The 10,994-nt window shown below is 40.7% G+C and overlaps 1 pseudogene; it reads right to left on the bottom strand.

The window, feature by feature from the left end:
- Positions 1 to 8,574: 8,574 nt before the first annotated feature.
- Positions 8,575 to 10,137, bottom strand: LOC147881875 (multicopper oxidase LPR1 homolog 1-like; annotated as a pseudogene).
- Positions 10,138 to 10,994: the final 857 nt, after the last annotated feature.

A 10,994-nucleotide genomic window follows, 5' to 3' on the forward strand; every position in this document is an offset into this window, starting at 1 on the left:
ATCAACATATGCAAGGTGGATTCACATCCTGGAAAGTGATTCTCCTCATTTCCACATCCCTCATGGATGCCTTATGCATCTTCTTCTCATTGAAGACTACATCATGGCTGTGTATGATCTTCTTTGCTTCTGGATCCTAGAGACGATAGCCCATCTTTCCACTTTCACCATAACCCAGAAAGATGCATTTCCTAGACTTAGGATCTAGCTTCTTTCGAAGCTCTTTTGGCACATGTGCATATGCCTCACACCCAAATATATGCAAATGAGAGTAAGAGGGCTTCTTGCCATTCCATGCCTCTTCAAGAATACCACCATCCAAACTCTTACTAGGTGATCTATTGATCACATGCACTGCAGTCTTCATTGCCTCAGCCCAAAAACCACCAGAAAGACTTGCATTGGAAAGCATGCATTGCAACCTTTCTTGAATGGTATGGTTCATCTTTTCTGCAACTGGATTTTGCTCTGGAGTACGAGGGGATGTGACCTCCCTCTTAATCCCACATGTATCACAGAATTGTTGAAAGTCATGAGAGAGATACTCTCCACCATTGTCAGTCCGTAGGCATTTAAGCGTTCTACCTGACTGATTCTCAACCAAGGCCAGCCATATCTAAAATACCTGGAACACATCACTTTTCCGAGCTATAGCATAAGCCCACACTTTCCTAGTTGCATCATCAATGAATGTCACATAGTATTCAGCCCCGCCTAATGACCGTGTAGGCATGGGACCACATACATCTGAATGCACCAAATCAAGCTTTTAAAACTCTTTCTTTCCCCTTCTTTTATGGGCTGATTTAGTCTGCTTCCCATAGAGACAATGCTCACAAAATTCAAAATCAGAAAAACTCAAATGCGGTACATAACCCAAACAGCATAAGAGTTTCATTCCATTTTGGCTCATGTGCCCCAACTTGCAATGCCACAAAGAAGTGCTTGGCTGCTCGGTTATTGCAACAACATGATCAAATACCCCTTAAAAGAAAACTTTATGTCACCTGCTCCCACTATGTCACATGCATAGTCATTTCCAAGATGCACACAACCTGTCTTTCCACTGTCATAAGTGGAGAACCATTCCCTATGGGGAGTAACATGGAATGAAGTACCAGAATCCAAAATCCAATCTTCATCATCTGAAGTGGTAAGCAACTCTGCAGATAAACTAGACATGAAAAGAATGTCATTGTCACTATCATGCATGACTGCATTGATCTCCTCGATCTTCACTTTTCCTTTGTCCTCCCTTGGACTGTATTCCTTTTGATTTGCACCCCAATTTGCATTCTTTTTCTTATCCTTTTGCTCTCTTTTTAGCTTGTAGCAATCCTTTTTCATATGACCCTTCTTGCCACAGTGGTAACACTCAATGTTCCGTGCCCTGGATTTGCTACGAGACTTCTCTCTTTCTTGGGACTTCCCCCTGAACTGTGATCTACCCCTTTGCACATTTAAGGTTGCATCCTGATTGTTGCCATCCATAGACTTCTGTCTAATCTCCTCGGCCAACAAGCTACCCACAACATCATCAAATTTTAGTACTCCACCAGGTGCAGAGTTACTGACAGCTATACGGAAGGTATCCCATGAGGATGGCAAGGAACAAGAAATATTGCCTTAGTCTCCACATCAAAATTCATCTTCTGAGCCTGAAGCTAGCTGAAAATAATATTGAATTCATTCAAGTGAGAAGCAATGGAGACCCCTTCCTTCATTTGCAGCTCAAACAACCTCTTCATGAGGTAAACCTTATTAGAGGCAATTTCAAGTGGCACATAGTTTCTTCCATAAATCTTCCGTAGTCTACTCATCTACTACTGTGAAATAAACTGACTCTGCAAGATGAAGTCTAATAGTAGACTTTGCTAATGCATCCAACTCATTCCAATCATCCTCAAACATATTTGCAGGCTTAGCTTCAATCCCTGCCAAGGGTTTAATCTGCTTCTTTTGAATAAGCACATCCCTTATTTGTTCTTTCCACAAAGAAAAGTTTGTCCCATCAAACTTTTTAATGCTGAAAAACTCCTTTTCAGACATGGAAGAGGATGCCATGATGTAAATGAAACAAAATCCCAAATGCTAGTACCTGTAAGAGAGAATCACACCAAATACCAGGTGCACCCAAATGTGTATGCCACAATAGACTGAAATATCACCAAGGCCTATTAGCGCATCCAATAAGGACCGCAATGCATCCAAATGGCCTATAAATCATCCAATGCAACCCAATGCATACCACGAATGAGTGCACACTACTCAAACTACAACTAGAGTGATCTGCATAAGGTATGCTCAAGAAATCATAGTCCCACAGTAATGACCACTACTAAAAATAGAACCTGAGATGCCTCAAAACATGGGCGCCATTGCATAATCAGACTTAGCAAGAAAATCTGCAAATATCTCTCTTCTGTCGGAACTCCAAAATCCCAACCGATGAGGGAGAAATGCGAGTCAACACTTATCCACTGCCATGTGGCATAAATCTAAGGTTTCAAAACCTTAGAATGAAAAAAAAATGCATAACAAAGAGATGAAATCGAATACACAGAGATCTATAACTCTGAAAATCCTCCACCGAATTGTGCAAGAACTGACAGGTAGGGGTTTTTGGGCGTTCGAAACGCAATGGGATAGATGGTTTTGGAAACCATGGTCTCAATCACTGGGTCCAACACAAGGACTGAAAAACGTTTTTGGAAACAGAGCTGTTTGTAAACTCCATCGGAGTGTGAATGATGAGCAATATAGAAGTTTTAGGACCTCCTGAGTCCACCGGAACTGACAGATCTGCAAATGGTTGCTCCAAACTTGAGTTCTAACACCCGAGCAAAAAACGCAGAAACTGACACAGTGAGTCAGAACTCCAATGAAATGATCCCAGATTCAAGAATGAAGGTGTTTCCAAGCTCCTGAAGTGAAGTGGACACCAAAAGCAAGCAATAGTTGCCTCTACAAGTCAATACTGAGTCTCTGTCATCGAACGGAACAGGAAAAAGCTCAAAAAACGACTTTTTCTTTGAAAATACTTAACAGGCTCCCAAAACCACTTCGCAAAGCCAAAGTGACTTTTCCAAAGGTTCCTCCAAGGTCTCTGCACACGTCCCCCACAAAGCTTCCCACAGAGCTTCTCCTTCCTTCCACAAAGCTGCTGAGCTTCCAAGCATTCATGCACGCTCAGGTAGATCACCCGGGCTCTGCCAGTTGAGAGTGCTCTCAACGGAAGCAAGAACGGAAGAGGGAGCGAGAGAAACAGAGATCCACACATGTTTTGGTGGGTGCAGAACCACCCTAATCTTCTTTTTCATTCATTTATATATGTGTTTGAGTATTGTACATAACCGGGGTAAAGGCACAGTGACCTTTAACCCCCACACTTTGCAAGCCACCATGTCACTGTGCCTATGCATGCCGCCACGTTACCATATTGCCACGTGCATTGCCTCCGCACAGGACCACATCATCTGGTCGCCATCGCCATGTACTGCCTCTGCACATATCACCACATCAACATCTCTACCACATCATCACTTCTTTGCCCCTGCCACATCACTAGCGCTGCTAGATCACCACATGTCACCCGACGGTACTGCCCCATCATTATCACTCCTCCCCACAACCACATCATTCTTTGTTGCCACGTGGATGCCTATGTGGCATTGTCAAGGCATAGTGGGATTGTAACCCAAGACCTAAGTTTTAGAAAAAGGTTTATTCTACAATTGGTCTAACTAAAATTCCATGTAAATATAAGGGATAAGTTGGCTATATTCTAATGTTTGGCCTAAAGTTTTGGAGGCTGCATCTTTTGATTGGAGTAGAATTTGAGTATGCTATAAAAAGGAAAGATGTTCAGTTTTCTATGCTGTTCACCATCTCACTATTGAAATCATGGAGAACTGGATCCACAAAGGTGATATAGTTCAACTTCATTTTGCACCCTAACAACGATTAATCATAGCTTTTGTTCTAGGCCTTCGTTTGAGGTGTTGCAAAAATAAGAAGTCTTAAATTCTCTGGAGCCGATGGCACCAGCAACGAAGATTCAACCAAAAGATAGATCATGGTGCTAGTTCAGCTCACGTGATTGAGATTGACAATTCTTAGGACTTCCTCTAAAGCCTAAGGTTAGCAACTATGGACAATTGGTGGGGTGTGCTCCTAGAGTACTAGGCAACCTACAGCACCACATAGTCTGCCAACTGGCTGAGTCCAACTATGGACAGGGTATGCTATCATGGGACATAAGGGAGATAGAGGTATTGTATATCCATTGGAACAGATTTGATTTTAGATCCCCAAGCTGCATGGCCATCAAGATCTTAGCCTCATCTGAGGAAGTATAGGAAGTAAGGTTTGTTGATGGGTGGGAGCTACCGAAAGATTGGGGGTTCATCCTAAGGATATACTGCCTAGTCCCAATCAATAAAAGATTATAGTGTGTTTACTATAAAGTCCATTTGGAAAGGTTTCTCTTGGGGGATGAAGATCAGTGGAGTGTAAGACTTTCCTAGAAGATATAGTTGTATATGCTAGCTTAGCTGTTAAAGATGCTTGATTCTTTATTCTTGTCTAACTTAGTACAGCTTAAGGTTAAGAAGAAAGTCTTCAAGAAGAAGGGCAAGGTACCAGGACAAACCAAGAGCTACTATTATGATCATGCTAAGAAGCTAGGTTTCTCTGAATTCCTCTATAACAATGTGCATTTGTATGGTTAACATGTTCTGGCCACAAAATCCTTTTGTACGAAACCAACCTTTTGTTCCACATCATGAATTGCACATTGTAATATTTTTTGGTCACAAGATAAAATTTTAGTAAAGAATAGTAGGGTTGTTTGGTCCTCAGCGCTTGACCTAAGTCTTGGCTTCCCCCCACCCTCTCATTCTTCCAATCTTGGATTATCAAGAGACTTGGGATGTATGCATTTTGGTTCTCATATAATGTCAGCATGGGTAATGCATTTTGATGGTGGTTCTTTCAAGTCCTCAATATAAGTAGTAGGAGCTGGCATGACCTTAGTCTCACCTAAAGGGGTGAAATTCCAATACCATAGCCTTGTGGTAGTAGCTAACACTCACAATCAAGTAGAATATTCAGCTCTAATATTTGGCTTGCAGAAGGCAAAATATCATCAAGTCACCTAGATCGAAGTGCAGGGGGATTCTCAGCTCATTTGCTACCAAGTAAGCAATGATTAGAAAGTGCAAAGTGAAACGTTAGCCTCATGCCATCAACACGACATGCTGAGAGTTTCAGGAGACCCATGATAGCAAAAGTGAGAGAGGGAGAAAGAGAGGAGTGCACACGATATAGCTACCTGCACACTAAGTGTATTGACAATGAACATGGAGATATACACGTGAACCCCTTAGGGTTAGGGTTAGAGTTTGCCCCTATGCCCTATGTGGATAGTGCAATTTACACTATCTTTAACACCCCCTCTTAAATTGCACTCGGTAAGTAGAGGGTGCATGTACAAGAATTGTTTGTGGATTTCGTTTGGTGCATGTGATAGTATCCAAAACTGAAAAGAAAACATAAAAGAAATTGGAGTCATTTATTGTGCATGTGTGAGCACAGTGACTACAAAGCGAAAGCATGTACAATGAGAACAACCTATGTGGTCCTGTACAAGATGTGCATTTCCCCCTCTTAAGTTACGGTTCACCCTTTGCCTTTGGGAAGAAAACCTAGAAAATAGGCCGAAGGGAAGAGGGAGGAAATATCTAGAAAGTAAAGTCCACTTGGATCAAAGACTAGTCGATCGAAAGATGACAATGTGTATGGCTGCATGACTTTACATCAGTTCTACAATCTTAAATACCTCATTATTTAGAACTATATAAGAAATGTTTGTCATTGCCTCATGACTTTACATCAGCTACACTCTTGAATACCTCCTTCTATAGACTTCTCATGTTTGTCCTCAGTGTGTCAAGTGTACAATGTGATTGCAAACGTAACGGTTCTAGTTGTACTTTTGAGGTTTTAAAATAGTGTTTATGAACACGACATGAACACCACTAAGGGTGACAATGTGATGAAAGGTCACATAAATAAGTATGGGAGATTCACTTTAGCTTTTTATATTTTGAAATAAATATGCCCACATTATCACAAGTATCGGTAATGTAAGAGGTATTAAGGTGTTTATTATGAACATCACCAAGGTTCTTGTGAGATGATTCTCACCCCATCAGAGACAAGTGATTGCTGTGTAATTTTTCGTGATTCAGCAACTTGGTTTGCATCCATGGAAAAAATAGACATTAGAGTACATGGATTGTTGTATATATGTGTTGAAGACATAGATAATATATGTGCATGAGAGCAACTGTTTGCAAATAATGGAATTTCATTAAATACATTGAACTTCTTCACATTCATTGCTAATTTAACTCGTTAATTTCTTTCCAATTGTGTATTTTGGTTTCTAATTATTATGTATAATGTTTTATTGAGTAATCTATGAACATTGTCAAGGCAACACTACATTTTCCATATTAACCCTTTGGGAAGAATGGCTACTAATATTGATTCAATGTATCTTTCCATAGAATTATTATGGTTGGTGGAAGGGTCGCCTCTGCATTTGTAAGCTCCCATGTGAGGAGAGAATGGGGCAGGTAGACTTGGGGATGAAGAGAAATGGCACTGGTTCCATTCTCCCCAAGGGGACCATCAAGTGATAATTTAACAAGAATGATGTTTGATTGAGATCTTCCAATTATGCATCAATGAACTATTAGTTTTTCAACAAAGAATTTATTTGCAATTAACACTCCACGTAACATGTGACACTGCTATTTTATAATGAAATCTATAGTTAGTCTTATTACGATTTAGAAGTGCATAATACATGCTTATTGTTACTAGACGACTTTACATTAAAAACAAATCTTGCATTCCTCCTTCTATAGACTTCTCACGTTTGTCCTCACTTGAAATGAATTTTAGGATTCAAGACCCTGTGATGGAGAATTTATGTTCCTTATAAAAGCCATATGAACACCACCTAGTCTAAGGGTCATGATGATTTGGAGATTCAAAAGAAAGAAAATTATGATGATAATGTAAATATTTAAAATTTATAATTAAGGTGATTATGAACACCACTTACTCTAGTAAGGTTCTAATATGATTCTCACTCAATTGAGTTTGGAAGTTGATACTTATGTGAATGAGATTTTCTTTTATAAATTCTTGGTTCTTTTTATCAAGTGAACACATTTGATAGTTCTTAATTTGTGAATGATAATGCAAATTTTGTTCTTATTTCTCTTGTTTTTTCATGGAAAGAAGCTATAATTTCTTCAAATACTTCCAAGTTGGGAAGTGGGATTTTTCAAAATTATCTAATACAGTCTTTAATTCACGTAAAAAAAAGTTTTCCATTGGGATCATGTGATGTCTTCTTGATATACAAGGAAGGATTTGAGTTTGATGGATGAAAAACCATACCGATAAAGTGATGATCAATCCTTGTATTCCATGCCTTTTGTGAGTGCTTGCTTAAATCCTTGCATTGATTTGAGCAAAGCTTCCTAATCTTGATCTTGGACAACATACCCTTCTCGTTGCTAGATTTCTATTTCTTCATTAAAAAATCCATTCAAAAAGGCATTTTTCACATCCATTTGTTGTATAGGACAAGCAAAGTGTGATTCTAGTGTAATTCATGAGTATTTTGAGAATCATTATTTTTTCAACTAGTGCAACAGCTTCTTCATATTCTATACCATATCCTTGTGCATAATCTTTAACAACAAGTCTAGCATTGTATTTATTAATTATACCATCTTGATTCAATTTGACTCTATAAACCCAATTGCGTCCAATGGGATTTTTCTCTACTAAAAGATTAGAGAACATCCAACTTTTATGAGAGCATTGTACTCTTTGTTTGTGCCATGTTTCTGTTCATCGATCGACGATTTCCATAACTTCAGATAGCTTCTCCCTTGAAGGAAAAACAAGTTTTGAAAGTCCTATTAGATTTTTCCTTATCATGAGAACTATTACTTACATTAATAGTGAAACTCTCTAGTAAATCATTGATGATTATATAGTAGTTGTATCTAATTTTTGCTTGCCTTGGCATTGGCTCACTATTGTATGAGCACAATCTGATGTTAATTTTAAGCCTAATTATTAGAATCACTAGAATTGATGATGACCAAGTAGGCATAAAGACTATTGTAGGTTCATCAAAGTATGATGAAGTTTTGTTAACCTTGTGGCAACAAGGGACCAGAAGGCAGTTTAGAGCAATGACAATGAGATCATTGTGCGTGTAGAGTATCAAAAAAGCTCTACTTGTAATATCTTGAGCTTGAAAGATGGTATGATGAATCTTAAAGAATGAGGATAGCCAAAATCCTCTCTAGAAAATATCCAATCATACTAGCAAAATTAGGATCTAAAGACTGAAGACTAAAACTAGAGAGAGAAAGACTGAAACACTACACTTTTTGAGGTCCCCTCACGTTGTGGAAATACTCAAAAGGCTGCCCCACTTTGTGGAGGGATTCATGAGGTTCCCCCACTTTGTGGGGGGACTCATGAGTTCTCGTACTTTGTGTGGATACTCAAGAGGCTCCTGCCATCGACTATGAATTGAAGCACTGCATAAATTCCAGGAGGGCTCGTGGAGACGTCACCAATTGGAAATGGGGTTTGGCCGGAGTTGTTGAGAACGACGGTTGTGCCACTGGGAAGCCCTGAGAAATCTATCAATACATCTACCCTCTCTGCTGGGGCCATGGTAATCGACGAGAGGTTCCATGCCTCAGCCAAAAATCCACCATCCGTGCCAATTTGGTACAACGTCAGGAGCGAGAGAATTAGAAACCGAGCATTACAGGCATTTAAAATGCGAAACCGGTAGGGACGGGGTAAAACTTTTAGAAAAGGCCAAACTTTTCCGTTAACTAGCATCGTATCCCCGTTGTATTCCGGACACCAATTTTCATGATTGTCTGGGAGGATGCCAACGACGGGAAAATTGGAGGAAAATTGATAGAACCATCCTCATAGAATTGCCTGTCTTGGATGACAAGGGGTAGCCCAAGCGGAAGATTCGAGCGTTCTGCCTCGGATGTGATAATATAGAGGCCAGATAAACCTGCCAGAACATTTAGCCGCGTGATGCCAATGGTATGATCGTGATACCAGAGCGTCGTGGCCGGTTGCTCGTTGATGTATGCGTAGTTTTGCGTGGAGAAGGAAATTTCCGTGTCACCCAAAGCTGTAAACCATGAATCGGGATGGCCACGGATTCACTCTGGACTTCTCCTCCGTGCAAATGTGGGACTATCGGCACCCCTCCTAGTGAAGGATTGGCCCAGTTCAGCGACCTATCGACTGTGAACATATGGGATGGGTCTTCGATATTATTCTCCCATCGAACGTAGCTTGGAACATTTTGCTTCGCCTGCAACAACAAATCATTCCGCTGGTTGTTATTCACTGAGATCTTGACAGCACGAAATGGACGCAAAGCTGCGAGCGAAGCACAAAATGTCCTTTATCTAGCTGGGAGTGTGAGACATAACGTGCATACCAGCAGTGTTGGACCGGGATAAGTTGCAGTGCTTGGGCTCATGCCGAACGCATACAGTAGTGTTTCAGGAAGATCACGATGCAGTTTCTGCAACGACAGTGCAACAGTTTAGCAGATGTCCACAATTGCGCAAGTTTGCTTTCGTGCAATCGAGGGCGATCTCTCTCTCTCTCTCTCTGTTTTTTAAAGACGTATGCGTTTCTCGACGTTCATTATAATACGTCAAGATTGTTTTCTCCCCAGGTTCCTTCCTGTTCGCACTGTTAATCTCTTTCATAGGATGGAAGTTGTGCACTATATTGCATGCGGCCCGCTCAGAACCCACGAAAATCAGAGAGAGCGCCGTCATGGGACCTGGCGGATTTTATAAGATCCCAGTGTCAGTTGCTGACCGTCGGATACATCCAAAACGGGGGAGAAGGGCAGCGGGTCCAAGAACTAAACGAGGGTAGGGCTGGGATCAAGTACTTGACAGACGGACGCCGAATGGGAAGATGCCAAAGTGAGCGAGCGGGAAAGCCAAGATAAATGCAGATGAGTACAATGGAGTAGGCAGCCATGGGTCCAAGGCAATCTCGGATTCTACGTGCAACAAAATGTAGAGGAAAGAATGGAATTCCTAAGGAGAGACAAACATTTAACGCACTTAAAGGATTCTATTGTCTAGCGTGCAACAAAATGTAGAGGACAGAATGGAATTCCTAAGGGAGAGACGGAACTATTAAAAAGATTAGAGCAGAGACACAACTGCAAGAAGATTAGACACAACTGCAAGACGGAACTATTAAAAAGATTAGACACAACTGCAAGAAGGGGATTTGGTGTTTTAATTTCGGCATTTGGCGGAGATATCGTGTGGAAGTATAATGCAACCATTTAACTCACAAATTCCTCGTTTCTTTCAACATACATCGCCCTCCTGTCCTTTATTATTACATTGTTTGCATGTGATTCTTGAAGGTCATGACTCACAAACCGCTCTCTATTTCTCTTTCCTCATCTACCTGAAGACATATGCTAGCCTAATCGGTTGCATCTCGCTGAATCGTAGAGGACGTTCTCACTTGCTGCCCAAGGAGCCTTTTGAGGCTTCTGTGTATAGGAGGATCCCACTCATGCCGAGCGTATGCTCTCCTACAATAATCGAGTGCTAGAAAAAGATGCCCTTTGGAGTATCTTACATCGACCAAAATCGCTCAAGTTTGTCCCCATGTTTAGAATACCATTTACGATTTTGAGTAATTCAGTATAAAAACCAACAAATGTGTCGGTTTTGAGATGCAAAAACTAGTTGACTTAGTCTCATCTAGTGTCTTTATTTTGATTGTTTGGAAAACATTTTTTCACTGGCACTGCTTGAACAGTCTCGAATTCCTATCCCTTTGGGAATGGGTCCCCATAGCCAACCAGTTGTAGG

Source organism: Dipteris shenzhenensis, chromosome 30 (genome assembly GCF_047967505.1).
Source record: "Dipteris shenzhenensis isolate YYH24624 ecotype China chromosome 30, Dip_SZ_1.0, whole genome shotgun sequence".
In the NCBI taxonomy this organism is placed as follows: domain Eukaryota; kingdom Viridiplantae; phylum Streptophyta; class Polypodiopsida; order Gleicheniales; family Dipteridaceae; genus Dipteris; species Dipteris shenzhenensis.